The following is a 14,934-nucleotide window of genomic DNA, read 5'->3' as shown; positions in this document are numbered from 1 at the left end:
GACCATGTCTAGATAACTAGCTTAAAGTTGCTCAAGATTATACCATTGAAGAATAGTCTTAACTCTCATTTCATTTTGAGCCCATCTGGTGATGTAGGAAATTGATTTTTTAAAAACTTTTGCTATCATTTGGAAGGCAATCTGTGGCTAAAGAAGCTGAAATACAAGAAGTTGATACCCTTTGTTTATGTGTTTGTCTGTCTAAGGCTGGGAATGCCTGGGATCCTTACTTAGGTCCCTGCTATTTGAGGTGAGCTCCCATGAGTATTTCCCCCTTTCAGAGCTATTCTTGTGTCTAGACTGGCTTTTGTGGTTCTTTTTATGATTTAAAGATGCACCTCAGCAACAACCATCAGGAATTTTGAGAAAACACGGTTTGTTACTAACAAGTCTTATAGGGTACGCCTGGCACCTCAGAGACCACATAGAGAGGCTGCTGTAGAGAGAGAGGAAGACTGAGGAGAAGGAGGAGAGGGGGAGGGAGCCTGGGCTTCAGTCTTTATTGGGGTTAAGGGTGGGGTGCCTACGGTCTTTTGAGTTTCTCTTTACTGGTGTATTTAAAACGTAAAAACAAGAATTAGGGCACAGGAAGGGAAAAGCAGGATCACTCAGTGGTCAATTATCTAGGTCACAGAGGGCTTTCTAAAAAGGGCCACTTTGTGGGTGGAGTGGCATGGTTCTTATCTAGTTGTGTTACTAGTAGCTGTGTTATACAGCCGGCAATATGTTTATTCGAGATGGATGTCTGTGAAGCGGGTGCCTCAGGGATGTCAGGCACTCACACTATAGCCTTACCTATGTATTTTTTAGATTTACCAGTTTTTATAAGTCAGTAAGTTACAATAGCATTTGCAAATTCCAGACAGAGTCAAAAATTAATTGCAGATTTAAGTAAAATCACAATTAATTTTTAAAAGCAAACATATTTCTAAACTCTGTCATATAAAGTGTACAATTTTAGAGTTGTTCAAGCTTGATTTTAATTCAGATTCTTCCCCATAAATTCTGTTGACTTGGGGCAAATTATCTCTGCTTTGTGAGTCTCATCAGTCTCATCTGTAAAATGGGGCTAATAGTGAGTAACCACCTGGGTTATTTATGAGAATTAAATTAGATAATCTTACAAAGCACTTAGCATGATATTTGTAAGTTCACAATCAGTGATAGTTTTCATATAAGAATAGAAAATTCTATGGATTAAATACTAGAGAATTCTAAGTCATAAAAATAGTTCCGTAATGTTAATAAGTGATAATTTACATTAATACAAGTAACATAGTCTTTTAATAACTCAGATGAAAGTGCTTAATTGAGGACTTCCAAGTTCTAGCCCTTCTTTCTGTACTTCTGATAAACATGGGCAAAATGGGAAGCTATAGGGACCACAAGGGACCAGATAATTCATCCATGACCAACTAAATTCCAACTTTTTTTTTTAATTAATGGATGAAGTAACAAGCAACAGACACTTATAGATAATCAAATCAATTCTTATGTAAATAAAAACAGCCCTAACTTGAGATTTCAGGAAATCAAATAAGATAAAGCCATGGAGAATAAAGGAGGGCAGACATCATTTGTTTAACTCCTGTATGATTCAAAGAAATAGATATTTTATCTCAGCTTTAAGTGTGATATTCAGGGAAGGGCAGCAGGTCCCTGGGTCATTTCCCCCCCTGAAATCAAACACGTTAAGATCTGTTTCTCTGCCTTGATAAATAAAGTCTGTGCAGAGGACAACTAGAAAAATGAGTGAAGGAGAGAAGGAGGAAGTATGCAGGAACAGGTGTGAGCTGAGTTGATGGGACCCAGAACATTAGGGCAGGTAACCGTTCGTTAATCTCAGCTCTCATTAATCACACTCACATAGCTAGGAGCTGCAGAATCACAAAGAAGTGATTAGACTATCTGGTTACTGCTGGAACTCCAGCCAGAGATTCCTGCCAGTTCTTAGTTTTGGAAGGAAAAACAACAGGAAGTGGCTGATTTTCACACTGGCTTCTGTGTTTGGAGGGAAAGAAAAAAAAAAAAAAAATCAGCAGCTGGAGAATAGCCTGATAAAAGTAGAGATACTCAATTACGAGGAAACTAAACACCCCCCTCATGTCACCCTGTCTCTACCACCAGCCACGTCTACAAAACACATATTTACCAGACCCTTCTTCTTTTACCCTGCAAAGGTAGCAAAGCCCAAAACCTTGCCTGGATTGAGCTTTGCAAAGATACTGCAAACTTTCTTTTGCATCTTCCTTTTCCTTGGCATTCCACACTGGGTGGCTTCCCTGAGCTGCAAAGTAAACATTCCAAAGTCCCAGGAATGTGAGAATGGGTTACACATTCATCCATTGTGGCATTTGGAGTCATCATGATGATTTTGGTCAGTGAACCATTGTCTCCTCTGCCACATAACACTCAGATGGTATCTTCTCACCCCAGTGGTGTGGGTGAAGTGACAAGAACACAGGGAGATTTGGAACATGAGGAAAATGAGTGGTGGAACCCACATGGCATTAGGAATACCTTATTTCTTTTTGAATAAGTGTGATTTCTAATCAATCAGTATTATTCTTCATTAAACAAAAAGTGGCAGAACTACATATGAGCTGAAATGTTCCAATTCCAATTGCTGTACATTTCCACTACACTGTGGCACCAAATGTATTTGGTGACAAGGGAAAAACAAGGGGGAAAACACATTAGATTTGAGAATGCCCCTTATAACGTTTCTTATTTATAGTTTTTTTTTGTTTGTTCTATTGAGGTATAAGTGACATATAACATTATATTAGTTTCAGGTGTACACCATGATGATTAAATATTTTTTATATTTATACATTTTATACATTTTATTTTATACATATACAATTTTATACATTGTGAAATGATCACCTTATTAAGTTTACTTAATATCCATTGCCACGCATAGTTACAAATTTATTTTCTTGTGATGAGAACTTTTAAGAGCTAATCTCTTAGCAACTTTCAAATATACAATATAGTGCTGTATTATTAACGATAATCACTATGTTGTACATTGTAAATTACATCCCTATGGCTTATTTATTTTATATAACGTTTCCTTAAGTAACTTGTTCCAAAACGGACAAGTCACATCTTCCAGTCAAATCCTACAGACTTAGTCCAGAACTCAATAAACTGAAGTATTTTCTGCTGATTGATTGGGACACAATTTGGAGACAACAAACATTAATGTTTCCTTGATAGATAGAAAGTGATTTACTTGAGATTTAAGTTCTCCCCTATAGCCTGTTGCCATTTCCTCAGAGATGACTGATTTGAAGTCTGCTCTGTTTGAGTACGTGGAGGTAATGTTCATGATATATATGCTTTTCCCCTGATAGAGTCAAATTTTCAAATGCACCCTTTCTTCACAAATTTGTTCTTAATCCATTTTACTCTAAACAAGACAGGACTTTTGCTTTGTTAACCTGTGGAAATATCAGCCATACTTCATATAGCCCATGGCTGCCTGGCTGTATAAACTATGTTTTGGGTTGTGTTTCTTTGTTGCTTTTAGCTAATCGGAGTTGTACAGAATAGTGATCCTCACTTAAGTGTGGTGGCATTCTGCCTGAAACTGCAGGACCTGGCCTGTTTGGGCAGCTGACATACATGGTCCCTTACTCAAAATGGTAATAAATATAGTTAGAATTTACAAAGTTTATTTTTTTTTCTCGTAGAAACAGAAAACTATTACTTTATGGTAATATCAAGAGCCCTAGCTTCACTCTAGCCTCAAATACAGAGATAACAGTTTCAAGCGCACCTTTGACAAACATTGCCAAACCCTCTGACACTAAGAGCAAGGGGTTGTTTTTTTTCCTTAATAATAAGTGTAATCCACAAGTATCAGTTCTCTACATTGTAAACTTGGTTAGCATTGACAGGGATTGTAACATGGAGCATTAAAATTCCCACCTAGATCCAGAAAGCTTTCATATTCCTCCTTCTGAGGTCTCAGATGGATGCTATTGGTCATGATGACAATCCGAGGGTGTAGAGAAAATGATTTTGTGTTTAATTCTCAAATCTGTGGAGGAAAGAAAGAATTTCGGGAGAAAAATCTATATAAATAAATACACTAGGGATCAAAATGAAAAGTGAGAGTAAAGAATGCTTTTGGGCTTTTTAGCCACTAACAGTGTATCGTATAAAGGCTGGTAGGATGAAATAAACGGTATTCCCTGCTGTGTTCCCACAGGGGGAAGAGGGCCTGCAAGAGTGGGCTTTCAGTGTACTGTTTACTTGTCAAATGAATTAATAATGAGTGAATAAAGGAATAAAAAGCCCTTTTTATATTTAGAAAATTACAGGAATTTCAAAACACACTGAAAAATTTTATGTTGAGCTATACCAATTTGAAAAAAAAAAAACTAACCTCTTTTGTGACTTTAAATTTTCTTTTTAATGTTTATTCATTTTTGAGAGAGAGTGCAGGCTGGGTAGGGGGGCAGAGAGAGAGGGAGACAGAGGATCTGAAGTGGGCTCTGTGCTGACAGACCAGGGCTCGAACTCAAGAAACATGAGATCATGACCTGTGCAGAAGTCTGATGCTTAACCAACTAAGCCACCCAGGCACTGCCCCCTATTTTGTGAGTTTATTTTATTTTTACTTTTTTTATGTTTTTTTTTCTTTTATTTTTTATATTTGAGACAGAGACAGAGACAGAGACAGAGAGTAAGCAGGGGAGGGGCGAGAGATGGCGACAGAATCTGAAGCAGGCTCCAGGCTCAAGCTGTCAGCACAGAGCTTGGCACAGGGCTCAAACTCACAAGCAGAGAGATCATGACCTGAGCCGAAGTCGGACACTTAACGGACTGAGCCACCCAGGCCCTCCCCCCGTATTCTGAGACTTTAAATGAGGGAGACTGTTGGGGCGCCTGGGTGGCTCAGTCCATTAAGCGTCCGACTTTGGCTCAGTTCATGATCTTACAGACTGAGTTCAAGCCCTGTGTCAGGCTCTGTGCTGACAGCTCAGAGCCTGGAGCCTGCTTCAGATTCTGTGTCTCCCTCTCTCTCTGCCCCTCCCCTGCTCATGCTCTGTCTCTCTCTACCTCGAAAATAAATAAAAACATTAAAAAAAGTTTAAAATAAAAAATAAAAAAAATGAGGGAGACTATCACTAGGAAAACAAAATAACGTTAGATTTAAATATCAATCAGTATCATCTGTAAAATGTATTCAATTGAAAAATTATGCCTATGTTTTGGCAAATAAATTTGAGTTTTTTTATCATAAAACAACTGCAGATATCAAGGGATAAACTTTAGTAACAACACTATTACATTACTAGTAGCAATAAAACAATGTTTGTCAAAATATAAAATTTTACTGAAGGTTCCACTCTTTGATTTAAATACTATAATGTCTTTTCTTGTTCTTTCCCCATGTTTGGCAAAACGTGGTAATATGCACTAGCTGGAATATCTATTGTCCGTTTGCAATTTTTTTCGATACTGAGCACATTTACTTTTCTAATACAGGGCAAAAACAGGGGTACCTTGGTGGCTGACGTAAGGAATGTATGATAATATTTGAGTTGGTTTGCTTGCCAGCTAGAGATTTTTAGGTAAATGAATCCTATCATTTTTAATTTAGTAAAGCGCTTTTGATAAAGCATGCTAGATATACTTGAAATTAATGGCCAACTATTCAGGATTCAATGAAAATTGGACATGGTATTAAAAAATAATTTTTCCTTGGAGGTTACAAGTTAAAACTACGACTAAAAAATAGTAGCATCAGAAAGTAGGTACCGCATCAGAGGTTTAATCACCAAGTCTGTGCACCGCATCAGAGGTTTAATCACCAAGTCTGTGCACTGTTCTTTATGCCTTCCCTGGCTTTGTCCTAAGATATACTCCAGTTCCTCCTGGTGCCCTGGTACATCCTGGAAGAATAATATAATATGTCCTCTTTCAGCATTAGAATGTTTTCATATTTCTAAGTATCATCCATGGAAAAAGATTATAGAGAGAAATTTAGTTTAAGATGATTGATATAAGATCACTTATTTAAAAATTTTTAATGAGACACATTTCATCCATTTTGTAAGCAAGTAAAATCTATTCCTCATTAAAATTTTCAGAGACCCTGGATACCTGGGTGGCTTAGTTGGTTGAACGGCCGACACTTGTTTTCAGCTCAAGTCATGCTCTCATGGTTCGTGGGACTGAGCCCCATGTAGGGCTGCACTGATAGTGTGGAGCCTACCTGGTTTTCTCTCTCTCCCTCCCTCTCTCTCTGCCCCTCCCCGCCCATGCTCTTTCTCTCTTAAAATAAACAAATAAACTTAAAAAAAAAACAAAAACTTTTGGAGACCTTTTACAATTTAATATATAATTTGATTTTTGATACATACAGTGCCTTCATCTTACATATAAGTTATTTAAATGTTATATTAAGATAATTTTAAATAAAATTTTAATCTGTACTTCCCTAACATCTGTTTCAACACCAGTGTCACGTTTTAAACTAATATTACAATTTTTGCATTTCTGAAGAATTTGTGCAGCATAGGATTTCTGACATTTTATTTAAATAATTGAGCTGTTAATGTATTTTGTGTTCTGAAGTAACAATTTGCATTTATGTAATAAAAATGACAGTTTCACTCATCAAATTTCTATTACCCTTGTAGTTTATAAACTCATCTTTCTGTTTTGTTGCAGATGAAGATCAGTCTCTGTTGTCTAATGACATGTATATCTGGTGACCTTGCCAGGCAGTCACTACGATTTCTTATCTCCCCCCAAACACAGCAGCTGCTCTCGTACTCTTCCTTCACCAGGTATCAGAGTTCCTACATTCTCCTATAAAATGAAATATGTGTGTAATCAATCGGAATTTCACCTTAGGAAACACTCTGAAGAAACGCAGTGTCTTAAAATATGCTTTCATGAATTGATTTTTTCCTCAAAAACAGTTCTCTAGATTGTGTGTTTGCACTTGCGTGTGCACGTGCGCACACACACACACACACACACACACACACACGGTCATCTTCTGGAGAAATGTATTTTCTTATATATGTAGTTCTTAAATAAGAAATAATGATTCAAATGTCATTGCTATTGGAGAAGACCCGTTGAAAATCAAAGCAAAATTACTTTTATCTAGGTATAACCCCACATGTATCACAATATGCACACATTTAGACAATTTATTTTGCATTCATGTAATTGTAAAGGTAAATTCTCCATATTATGAGATTGTTAACCAAAGCATGAATTTCACTTTCTCCTATTTTTAAGAACTGGAGCATTCTAACCAAAGTGATTTGTTTCCCTTTTATAGTTCAGTGAATCTGCTTAACTTCCTATCGCTTGCAGACTTTCTTATATACAAAATAATGAAACATTTAATAGGTGTTCTTTTCATCAGTAGAAATTTAAAAGGCTTTTTCTTCTTCAAAAAGTATGTAATGAAAAAATCTGTTAAAGTAAAATAGTATTCTTAATTACTAGGATGAATTTAAATCAGCCCTCCCGCCCCCTAAATGATTAAGGATAGTGACTAAAATGACTTATTTAGTAATGAGGCTTAATGTGTTGCTCTTAACAGATGAACATCACTTTTTTTTCTGTTGTGGAATATTAATAAAATACATTTTAGAAAAAACAGCTCTGTCTTTTGCTTCTTAAAATTGTATTGGCCGTAAATTATCTCTTCAGAAAATATTTGATGTATGATCTAGAAAAAATGTGGTGTTTAATTTTGTAAAGTAGTTTAAATATGTAAATGCTTAAAATTAATTATCATTTATGTGGTAAAAATAAATGAAAAAAATCAACTATAGGGTCAAATTCATTATCTACATATTCATTATACAAGTATTAAAATTTCTCTGTAAGTTACCCAGTATCTATTCTGCATACAAATTGATAGTTTAATTTTACTGACAATTGAATAAAGGAAGAATAGAACAGAGGATGGAGGCTATGAAATCAGTTTTGTTCAGAAGTATTTAGTGCTTGCTATTAACTAAGAACTGAGGTTATAACAACAAACAAAACAAATGTACTCTGAAGTTTCATGGATCCTACCGTTTAGTGAGAAAATCAAATAATTATGCAAAGAAATATCAATTTACAGATTATACTGCATACTTGAAAGACAAGAATGACATAAGTTGAATGACAGGGGGCGGGGTCCTAGAATGGGGTTGTGTTTTTTAAATGTTTACTTATTTATTTTGAGAGCAAGAGCGCAAGCAGGGGAGGGGCAGAGAGGGAGGGAGAAAGAGAATCCCAAGCTGGCTCCACACTCAGCATGGAGCCTGATGCAGGGCTAGATTCCACGACTGTCAGATCAAGACCTGAGCCTATATCAAGGTCAGATGCTTAACCAACTGAGCCACCCAGGCACCCTAGAATGGGGTTGGGTTTTATGTAGAGATGCAGGAAGATTAAAAACTCTTTCAGGACAACTACTTTCATAGAAACCTTTTAGGATTAACTCTTTGATAATGCATATTTCCTACTATTTTGTATTTTTCCTCTTACAAAATAAGCATTTATTGTTAAACTCAAAACAGAAATAAACTAAATATATATGAATACACACACACACACACACACACACACACCACACACATCCCTTATAAAACATAATAATCAGGGCACCTGGGTGGCTCAGTTGGTTGAGGGTCTGACTTCAGCTTAGGTCATGATCTCATGGTTTGTGAGTTTGACCCTGTATGGTCTCATTGCTGTCAGTGTAGAGCCCACTTCACATCTTATGTCTCCCTCTCTCTGTGCCTTGCCCCTGCTCACACACTCTGTCTCTCAAAAATAAAAAAAAAATTAAAAAAAACATTAAAAAAAAACACGACAATCTTGTAGAATAAACTTCAATTTAGTTTAACTTCTTCTGATGAGGTGGGATTTCAGGTAATTATCTTTGGTACTGGATGCAAATCTTGAACTAATTTGTGCATTCGTTAACTAAAACTCATGTTAAAAATGGCTTCCTGTTGGGGACGCCTGGTTGGCTCAGTCCCTTAAGTGTCAGATGGCTCAGGTCATGATCTCATAGTTGGTGAGTTGGAGCCAGACATCAGGCTCTGTGCTGTCAGTGCAGAGCCCGCTTGGGATAGTCCACCCTCCTCTCTCTTTGCCCCTCCCCCACCTGCATTCTCTCTCAAAAATAAATAAATATTAAAAATAAAAAAAGTAGCTTCCTATTAACATTCTATTTTGACAGTCTGAGACCTGATGTTACCAATGGAAGCAGTGGGGTCTGAGCAGAGTGTAGCAAACCAAGGGAATGGCCAGGGAAATAGGGGAAGACTCATGTCTTGTCAAGAAAATGGACTAGGAATAATGGAATATCCTCCCCATAGTGGAGAGCTAACACATTTTTAAGATATTAATGAAAAAAAAGCAATGAAACATAGAAATAATGACAATAATAGGCAACATTTATTGATATTTATCGTGTCAAGAATTGCACTTATTGCTTTATATTATTTTATTAGTCATCACTATAAATACTTTTATTTTTGTCACTCTACAGAGAAAGACACCAAGATTTAGAGAGTTTGAATAGCTAACCAAAGGTGACTAAGGTGGCTAGTGGATGTGGTGGGCTGAAAAGCACCCCTGCAAAAGATACCCACCTCTCAATCCCTGGAATCTGTGGATGCTACTTTAAATGGCAAAAAAGAAGGGTCTTTGGAGATGTAATTAAGTTAAGGATGTTGACATGGAGATTTTCCTTGATTATACAAGTGCAATCACATGTATCCTTATAAGAGGAAGGCAGATTGATAGTTTACACACACACACACACACACACACAGAAGCAGAGATTGGAGCTATGTGGCCCAGGTCAAGGAATGCTAGCAGCCCCTGGAAACTGGAAGATGCAAGGAACAGAGTCTCCCTTAGAATGTCCCCAAGGAGCGTAGCCCTGTCAACACATTGATTTCAGCCCAGTGATAGTCATTTTGTACTTATGGTCTTCAGAACTGTGTGTGTGTGTGGGAAACGTTGTTTTCTGGTTAGAATGTTGTAGTAATTTGTTGCCATAGCTATAGGAAACTGGTAAGATAGAGTAGTGAAATAAACCAGATTTGTCTCCAGAAAGAGAGCTTTTAACTACTTGCCAGATCATGCATGTACCATATAAGCATAAACATCAGTTTTTCCTTAGCACTGAAAGCCAGAAGGCAAATAATTAAGTAGAAGAGGTGTGTATGTGTGTGTGTGTGAACTGTATATATGTATATGTACATATATGAGATGATATTGTATTATATACATGATAATTTATAAAATTTTAAGGTCTTAAAGGTAACATCTTAGTTTTATAATTTATACATACACATCTGTTCACAAATCCAAAGTAAGGGAAATGTCTATACAATACAATATTATACTATATTCCTGAAGATACAGTTAACTTTTATAAATAATTAAAACTAGTTTGAATATTAATAATTCCTTAAAGATACTTTCCTCCAAAATTGGATTTGTATTTGCAAGAATTTTAAAATTTATCTTTAGTCTTCTCACTTTAAATCTTCCATAGTCCTTTAAAAGATTAATTAACCTGATAATTAGATTTTTTTTCATTCGTCTTCCATGGCTTAAGTCTACTTCCTTTCATCCATTTTATCATTGCACCACATAGTGTAACCTTGGTAGACAAATCCTGCACTGAACTTTTCCTAAACACATTGTGTGTTTGTGCAACTAAGTTTGGTTCTTGGATAAATACAATTAACCCTGCTTTTTATCTCTCACCCCGCAGAAACAGTTGTGGTGTTCTCCCCTCTGATACTACGCAGCTCTTTTCTCCTAGCAGCATTGGTTGTGGTTGGTTTTTCCAGGATTATCAGCTATGACTGACTAAATGAATAGAGTTACCTAAACATGAGGGAAAGAACATTTCAAATAAAGGGAATAATAGGTGCAGTAGCTGAAGCATAGACAGGAAAACAATTCTTAGAAACTGAGGGTGTGGTAGTTGCTGACGAGAAGTGACACATAGGTTGAGATCATATTTTGAGAGACCTTACTGTTATGTGAAAATGTCTGGATTGTAAGTATCATCCGTTTTCCTGTATGTCCAAGTGCTCATACACTTTCCTCTATTCCTGGTATCGGTTAGCTTCGAAAATAAAGCCAGCCGTATTCTTCCAATATTCTGCATCAGTTTGTACAGTTTCTGCAATCCAGTGATTTTAACAGCAAGACACCTCAGTGGTCTGTATATAAAATGACTCTCTTGATGCACTAAAACCAATATGAGTTGGGCTTTTCATGTCAATAAAACAATATAAAAGTAAAGGCTGAAAAATAAGAGACATCATTCTGAAGAAAAAAAAAGTATTCATAGAATACTGATAACCATGGGAGTACTTCTTATGGAAAACTTGTTCTTTCTCTTTTGCCTGTGTGTTTTGTTGTTGCACCGAAGAGGATATATGATGGAGCATCTTGAGGAAAGAATCAATCAAAAATCATATGAAACTGTTTCACCACTACCATAACAACAACAGCAACAACAGCAACTCATTTTTAAAACTTTTAGGTAGCACCCAGATTTGTTATCTGGAGTGATAGGACCTGATAGAGGTCATATGAATAGAAGAAGCGTCATGACATCTGATAATTTATGAGCTTAGTGTGTGTGTAGTTTGGAATTCTTATCAACTGTAATAGTTTTATGGCCACTTTTTTTTCCAAACTAACTGAATTCACAGGTTATTTGGCACTTCCAGAAACTGCTACTTTCATTGTGAGGAGGACATATCATTCAAAGAAAATTACTCTACCAAATCTGACCACACTACTAATTTAAAATTTGTGCCTTCTCGTGAGCGAGGCAGCATTATTACTGGTCCATATGCTAAATGACTAACAGAAATGTGACAAATTTGATGGCAATGGGGAGATGGGCAAAATAAAATTCCATCAGAAAGCCTAGCATACTTGAGGTGTATTCTGATTCTCTGATAGCCACTTGTTTAATTTTGTGAGGGATGCTGAGGTTGCTTGCAGCAGGTGTTTGCCATTTATTCCACTAAGATTATGAGTGGTAGAAAGGATGTGGACACTAAGACAAGGATGTGCTGAATGGGAGATACATAATTCTCTGATATTACTGGTCTTGTCTCTAGCTCTCAAATTTTCCAACATCAAGCATGTTGGAATAGCTAAGGTATTTCGTGAAGTCTACAAGTCTTAAAAGTAACACCTTAAATTTACCATGTAATTATAGTAATAATAAATTTAACTAGGTGTAACAATGCATTTAGATGTATTTACAGTACATTTGAAAATCCTGGGGTAAAGCTAGGATTACCCTTTGGCTCATGCTGTTCTGTGTTCTGTGTGGCCTCACTTACCTGTGGCCCTGAAATGTAGTACCACATATGTGGTAACAGGGTCCTGCGTGCGCAGGGCGGGGGAAGGGATTTTGCTGGTGTCATAACCTGGGGAAGGTGTGTCTGATGGGAAATTGCCCAGAGGAGCCTAAAGGGTAGATACTTGGTGCAACCTGTTGCAAGCCTTTCGGATGTTTTAAAAAATAAACTGAGGCTAAATAGAACATTTCAGTAGTTTATCTGAACATGCATCAGTTGAAATTGAGTAGTGTCAAACTGAAAGTGGTTAGTAGTGCTGCATAGACAGCGAGGGGAGAGGATTTTATAGAGAACGTAAAGAAGCAAAACAAGGGCATTGTTTCATTGGTTATAGCTTTAGTGGTTGTCTTATTTGGAAAAGCTTAGTTGGCTGTGGTGGGTTGTTCCTTAGTTTCACTTTCTTGATTCGAGTGCACTGACTCTGACTTAGGGTTTGGTTTGCTTAGGAAAGGTACCAAGGCATTAGAGCCACCCAGTCTAATGGCCTCCCTGTTTAATTACTTTAGCAGTAATTTCCTATCCTGGATGCAAGCCCTCCTGGTGACCATATTTGCACCTGAGTATATTTGCTGCTGATGGTTCAGTCTTACGTCTCAGCAGAATTACAGTACTTCCTGAAGGTCACATGATAACTGCCTTCAGGGGTGGTGGAGAGACAGATAAATGGATAATTATGCTTTCCAGTTTCTAGAGTTGGCCACATCTTCCCCTTCAAACCAGTGAATGCTGTGTTAGGGAGGGCTTGTTGGTAATTTTCTGTGTGTTAGGAGCTCATAGCCAGATTTGGGGTGAACAGTGTACATTCCAGGGAGGGGGTGGGCAGAAGAAGGACATGCTGACTTTGGCTCTCCTGCCGCATGATAATGCAGGACCTCTTGTTAGGAATTAGATTATTAACAGAATTCAAGGTTTCACAGAGTATTATCAGTATGAGAATTGTACCATACTTTTGCAAGATGTTACCCCTGGGGAAAACTAGCTTAAGCGTATAGGAAATCTCTCTCTACTATTTCTTTCAACTGCGTGTCCATTGACAATAATCTCAATAAAATTAAAAACGTATTATCAGACCGCCTGAATGCCTCTTGATGGCATCGATAAAATAAACAGACTCCACTCTATCTGTAGTGAATCTGAAAAGCAAGCAGGACAGCCAAAACCCGGGGAGGATTTGCTGGATGTCTTTTGTAGTAGAATCATAGTTCTGAGATTGCCTTTTTCCAACTTGGCAAAGCCTTAAAAATGTTTATGTCCTATAATATCACAATTCAATTAAATAATTTATCCCAAGGAAAAAGAAGACAGAATATGGGGGATGGGAAACCTATAAAACATAAATACTGTTAATTATAATAGTACCTTGTAACTAAAATGGAAAAAGAAAACGGAACATTCACCTGTAGGTAACTCCTTAACTATGTTGTTTTTGTGAAAGGTGGAATCAAATGGAGCTGGGAGGCCATTAAGGAGATGGACATTATGTATGTCTTCACCAGTTGGAACCAGGAACTTCTGAACTGGGCCAAGTCACAAAAATTCCAAGGATTCTACAAGAACACGTGCAACTTGCTCTGGTAAGAGACTTTTGCTTAATGTTAGCCTTAGGAACCAATTATGTTCAGCCAAGATTAGCTTTGAGACACCATTACCAATCAAAAATCTTTGTAAGCAACGTCTATAAAAGGTTCCTTATTTGTTTTAAAACTTCTGACTTCTGTTCCCTGGTGGCATACTGATCGTTTTGCTGCCCAGATCTTCCCAAGATTGCAATTCTTTGATCTTGAATAAACATTTTTTGCTCAATTATTGCCTCTTTACAATTTTTGATTGACACTTGATACATTTGGTGGAATATTATGCAGAATTAAAAATTTTATGGCTAATAATGATTTTGTAATAACATGAGGTAATTGTATATATTGAATGAAAAAAATCTAAAATTGTACATAGAGCAGTATCAAAGTTTTCTCTAAAAATATACATACACTGAATGCTAGTAAGAAAATCACTAAAAAAAAAAATACCAGTGATTATCTGTGGAAGATGGCAGTTGGGCAAATTCTTCTTCTGCTTTTATGTATGTTACAATGCTTTTAAATGAGTTTTAATCACATGTATTACAGGAAAGATACAAATTCAAAATCATTACACCAAATATTGTGATTAGCAAAGTATGACCAACCCATGACAGTTATGAATTACTATTTTTCATATAATACAGTATAGTATTTCCATACAGCATAATAAAGGCTTTAGTTCAACAATAATTTCAATACTTAGAATATACTCTCAAAAGATTTACTCATTCTAAAATTCAGCTTAATAAATTAGTAATATTACCTCATCTATGTAAAATTCTATTTTTCAGTTATCATTAATATTACCTCATCTATCTTTAATTCTTATTTTTGTTGTTTTTTTAATTATATTTAAATCCAAGTTAGTTAACATAGAATATAATAATAGTTTCAATAGAATTTAGTGATTCATCATTTACATATAACACACAGTGCTCATAGCAACAAGTGCCCTCCTTCTC

At 36.4% G+C, this 14,934-nt stretch overlaps 1 protein-coding gene across 1 annotated transcript in view; it reads left to right on the top strand.

Moving 5' to 3' along the window:
* The window catches only part of LOC132692165 (uncharacterized), a 40,541-nt gene extending 26,394 nt beyond the window's left edge, over positions 1-14,147 (top strand). Inside the window, exon 4 of the mRNA XM_081795430.1 lies at positions 13,831-14,147. The gene's annotated coding sequence lies outside the window, so the exon portion shown is untranslated. The remainder of the gene's footprint in view (positions 1-13,830) is intronic.
* Positions 14,148-14,934: the final 787 nt, after the last annotated feature.

Source organism: Panthera onca, chromosome B1, assembly GCF_046562875.1.
Source record: "Panthera onca isolate mPanOnc1 chromosome B1, mPanOnc1 haplotype 2, whole genome shotgun sequence".
Lineage (NCBI taxonomy): Eukaryota > Metazoa > Chordata > Mammalia > Carnivora > Felidae > Panthera > Panthera onca.
The sequence above is the reverse complement of the archived record's forward strand: the minus strand, read 5'-3'. Positions and strand labels throughout refer to the sequence as shown.